This window comes from Cyrtonyx montezumae, unplaced genomic scaffold (genome assembly GCF_038088225.1).
Source record: "Cyrtonyx montezumae isolate F1298 unplaced genomic scaffold, pur_monq_1.0 scaffold_1, whole genome shotgun sequence".
NCBI classification, from domain to species: Eukaryota; Metazoa; Chordata; class Aves; order Galliformes; family Odontophoridae; genus Cyrtonyx; species Cyrtonyx montezumae.
Genome location: NW_027071825.1, coordinates 17,085,309 through 17,090,545, shown reverse-complemented (window position 1 = coordinate 17,090,545; position 5,237 = coordinate 17,085,309). Strand labels below are relative to the sequence as shown.

Below are 5,237 nucleotides of genomic sequence, written 5' to 3'. Positions count from 1 at the left end.
AGTGGAAGAGGCGGCGGCGGGAGGGCACGGCGGCCGGGACGGGGCGGGATGCGGCGGGGCCGGGGCGGAGCGCGTGCCTCGGGCGGGCGGGGACGGGGAAGGGGTCGGGGCGTCCCCGTGGAGGTGGTCGGGAAGCGGAGGCTGCTTGCGGGACGTGGGAGGCCGCTGCTCCAAACGGCCGCACGTGCTTTCGTGGGGCTGCGTGGGTGACGGCCGCGCGTGAGCGGGGCGCTCCGAGGTCACGGTGGGGGCTCCGGGCCGCCCGCTCATTGAAGGGTGCTGGGGGAAGGCGGTGCTCCCTGCAAAGCGGTGACTTCTGTTGAGGACGAGCAGCCACACCGGTTTGATTCCTGGGACGTCCCAGCGTGTATCTCAGCACGGACTGCGTGTCCGGGTTTCGTTCCTCTGCTCCGGGCCCGTCCCAGCCTGAAAGAACAGCGTACTCCGGAACCCTCGCGTGCTCTGTGTGGCCCTAACGTTGCTGGTGACGGGACACGTGCTGTCCCCTTTGGTATGGGGCCTGGGCCTCTCCCTGATGTCAGGTGAATTTGAGGTTTGCTTAGGTGCATTAGCACCACATCGCGTGAAACGGAGCGTGTGGGGGGAATAGCCAAACATTTAGAAATGATAACGCTGAAAAAAGTTAAACGTCAGGCTGGAGGAATGCTGAGGCTGCCGCAGCGGTTTCCTTTGAGCACAGCCGCTGCCAGCCAGCCTTCGTTCTGCAGCCCCTCCCTCATCTCTTGCAGGGAAGTTCTCTGGAAACACGAGGTGAGTGGAGCAGGGCTGCGCGGCAGCTGGGGCTTGCAGCGAGCAGCAGCAGGGCTGCAATGGTCAGCAGTGCTGGGTCTGTGCTGCTCGTGGGGGCACAATACTGGAACACGCTGGTGTGGCACAGGGCGGTGCCCTGCTGGTGGGCTCGGCCCAAAGTTAGGGGAAACTGCTGTGATTTCCCAGGCAGGTCTTCCAGCAGGTTGGAGTGGTGCAGTGTTCTGCCCCGTAGGTCCCTAGCTGACGAATTAAAAAAGGCAAAACCCATAATGAAATGAAGATCTTTCCATTTGTGAAACACTGAGCGGTCGGTGCGGATGTTAATGCCATGCTTCTCCGTGCCGTCTTGAGCCACAGGGCTAAAGAGAGAGAAAACGAACACTGAATATTCACTGAGCCCTGTTAAGGAGGAAAAAGGGTACGCATACCTACTCAGTATATAGTAAAGCACCTTGATGTATGAAGGATTAAATAAACCAGAACAAACAGCAGCCGGAGTTCCACGCGGAGCGCCCCGCGCTCGCCGGCAGCAGAGGCGCTGCCCTGCAGTGCGGGCCGGCCGCCGCTAGGGGGCGCGAGCTGCGCCCCGCCCGGCTCCGCCGCGTGCTGCCCCGTCCCGGCCCTCCCGAACCAGCTGCTGATGGGAAACCGGCACGGCGACGTTGCTTCCCTTTCTAATCGCTTCTTCGTAAGGCGGGGTTGTCTCCCGTCTGCTGTTCCGCAGGGGTGATGGATGGGCGTTGTGCCCTCTTTGGGTTTGCTGTCATTCCGCTGTTTTTAAGTGCCAGAGGCATGCCGTGTTTCTGAACGAAGCACCCGCAGCCTTTAAAATGCCACATTTTTAATGCGTTTGTATTTAAATTCAGGTGTTATACTCGCGAGGCGATAACGGAATGAAAGGAAACTTAGCGAGGATCAGAAATGCAGACAGCACGCGTTAGGGATGATAAATAAGGGAGAGCCCGTCAGAAAAAGTATAAAACTGATCTACTGCAGTCCTGAATACTAAGGCTGTCATCTCTGTCGTGCTAATTTTTCAAAGTTTTACCATTCTCTTGGGTTCTTTATTTCTGTTGGAGAGAAACTTCAGAATATACTTTAATTGGATTTTTTTTTCTTTTTATAGCTTTTTATTATCTCATTAATCAAGCTTAACAAGACGTATTTTTAGATTGCTCAGTGGTGGTGCTTAGCTTTCTGTGCTTTATATTTGAGGTGCCAGTCTGTGAGAAAAAGATTTTTGTTGTCCTTTGCTCTGGGAAAACGGGTGCTGCATGTAACAGTCCCTTGGAGCTTTGGTCATCACCAGGAGCTGTGCTGGGACACAGCAGGAAACTTCTCTGCCCTCACCATCACCTGCCTACCTCACCCCTACCCCAGCTGTGCCTAATGGGAGGGCCCAGGGAACACAGCAGTGGCTTCAGGGCATCCTCCCCTCCCTGGCAAGGCCCAGCTACCTTTCCTTCACCCTGCAGGATTTAGCAAACAAAGTTACTTACAGACTCAAGAATTTGTTACTGTTTTTCTGGCATATGACCAGAGACAATTGTAAACAGTTGAATATTAGAGATACTGAGGGAGCATGAACACAGAACTAACCCCAGCAGAAGCAATTCACAGGTTTCTCTTGCACTGCTATTTCAGATGTCCGTTGCTGTATATCTTGGTTATTACTTGTGTCTGTGTGCCTGTGTACACATGTGCCAGCAGGCTCTGTGGTTCCAGAGCACCTGCGAGTGCATGTGTAGCCACAAATATCCATCCCTGAGTCAGGTCTTGGCAATAATTAAGGATCAATATGTCAGCAGTCTTCATGCAGTGGATGTTACTGTCCCACTTATTTTGTTGCACTGAGACTATACTCAGCAATATTTCGGTAAGGAAATGTTCGTGTTTTATAAAATGTGGTGTTTTCTAAGTACCTGTTCAGTTGTCATGAAATCCTGTGCAATGTTCTGGGCCCTCCTACTGGGGAACGCTGAGTGCAGCACGTGCCGGGGCAGAGCTGCAGTTGTCTCCAACTTGTATTTATTCGGTTAAGCCCGAAAAGCTATTTTGTATTATAAAAATGTCGGTGTTGCATTGCTTGCATTTCCGCTTTTTCCTTGCTGAGGGTGTTGATCCTCGCTAGTAATCCCTTCCAGAGTTGCTTTTTCTTGAACAAATTAAATTTACAAACACCGAAGCAGAACCGAGCTGTTCCTTTGCTCTCATGTGCAGGCTGCATGTGATCCCTTTAGGGCACAATACCACTTTGAATACTTAATGTTGACTTGTCGAGTTTCACCAAACACACAGTGATACGAACGGGATTAAATCCTGTTTTATTTCCTCTCCTCCCTAGCCAGGCAGTTGGGGGGGAGGGCTCACAGTATTTTACTCTGTTCCACCTCTGAAGTGCAAATAATAAGCATATTAGTAAATCTGCTGACATCCAGCACCTTGGCGCAAGTGAGCACGGTTTTCTAGGTCTGAAATGCATTGTCAAGTAGAATTCTTGTCAGGGTTGTCTAATGTATAAGCAGAAGTCATTACCTTTACACCCAGAAGATAGTTTGATGGTGAATTAAGGGCTGACCTTCCTATCATAGCATTTATTAGAGCAGGCTTTACAGTAAGCTCCATATAATGGCTCAAAATCAGGTTAACTCTTTGTGTGCCATGCCTGAACTGGTAGCAGACTCAGAGTGTTAAAGCTCTCCGGTAAGATGTGGGTGGCTTAACTTTTCAACTGCTTGCTGTGCTGTGGCTGAAAGGTAACTCTTGCACTCGCCTATTGCCTTGTTGTTGTTACCATGCTTAGAATAGGAGGTGCTTTAATTGAGGTATTGTAAAATGCTTCTACTGGGGGGTAACCGCCAGGCTTGTTTATTTCTGAGACCATCAGACAGTCTTTGTTTTCTGACTACCCAAAGGAAATTACAATATAGTGTACTTATAATCACATTATCTTTTTTTATAGCTGCAGATCATTTTTATGACACTGTAGATGTGCAAAGCCCTGATCGATACCCAGAGACTTGCTATCCTTTTAAGTTATGTGACTGCCAAATTTTAGACACGAAAATATTCCAGGTAAAGTATTACTGGGCTTTGTAATTTTTTACCACATCTGAAAACAGTTGCTGAGCTTCACTGGATGTGAAAGCATTGATTTTTTTGGTAATACTTTGAACTGCTGTCAGAGTTGGTCTGTTCTGATGTAGCATTATCTCTTCTGTTGAAGGAATAGTTTCATTTTTCCAAATAATTGCTGTTCTTCTCATTTTTGATGAATAGTGTGTTTAGAAATCTATACTTTATGGCATGAAACATTTGAGTGCCTCTGCATCCAGAAGTATCAAAGAAAAATATTAATACTTAACATACCTCTGAAGGTTTTTCAGATTAATTTGATAAATGTGTTCAAGTACTTATCTTACTTTCTGTCTAGTTTGTCTAGTTTGGGAGCTCTGAACTTTTGGTAGAAGTGAGGAGATTAACACTGGGCCACTGTTTAGCCTGTTTATGACCAGGTGTGGTCCTGTCTTCTGAGTAACTGGAAAGAAATGACAGCAACTGATAGGAATGTTACATGTTTACAGATGTCTGCTTGTATCTGAAGTTGAAGAATGAAGTATCTGAGCTTCTGCAGTGCAATCCACATGCTCTGCAAGTGCTCTGCAAGCCTGTGTGATCTGTGGCAAGAATCCCCTAGCATGGAAATAAGCTGAGCAAATTGATGTGGATGTTGTGTCATGGGGGGGGAGGGGGGGGACCGTTGGCCTAACGGAATGCTGGAATTCTGTTACTGAAGTCTTTTTGTCCAGAAATAGGTAGAGAATCACATTGTCTGTAGTGACTTCATCATCTGGCACCATCCTCCAGGAGCTGGGTAGTGGTGCTGGCACCTGTGGCACCGCACCCTGCTGCAGAAGCTGGGATACTTCTTAGCCCTTCTATGGGCACTACCACCTCTGCCTGGACAGCTAAATCCTGTCTGCTCTATTATTGTAAAGGACAGCATCTTAAGGTCATTCAAAGTGAAGTATGTCCCTTTGATCCTACAGAGATCAGAAAATGTAAGAAACTATTAATGCAGAAGCGTAGTTCTGGGTGGTGGATTGTGACCTATAGGAAAGAATGCAAACAATGCAGCCATGGAGAGGAATTTTAAGGCATGTATGTGAGGCTGTCGAAATGAAAATTGCAGGCAAAAAAAGTGAGCCAGCTGTCTGACTACAATTGATATCCAGATTAAGTAAACAATTACAGCCTGCCAGGGGAACTGAAGTTTCTTCAGGTGTGAATTCTGGATTTATTTAGTGGTTACCTTTTTTGCCATTTATGAAGAGTACAATGGATTTTTTTTTAATTAATTTATATCTTTTTGCAACCTGTAAGACAAAGGCAGCTGTCAGTTTGTTACTTTCTCCTTGCAAAAAAAAAAAAAAAAAAAAGATGCAAGCCAGTTAATAGTTGAGGTT

General features: G+C 47.7%; 1 long non-coding RNA gene across 1 annotated transcript in view; it reads left to right on the top strand.

Annotated features, from left to right (window-relative positions):
* The window catches only part of LOC136052313 (uncharacterized), a 33,444-nt gene that overhangs the window by 230 nt on the left and 27,977 nt on the right, over positions 1-5,237 (top strand). The window lies entirely within an intron of this gene.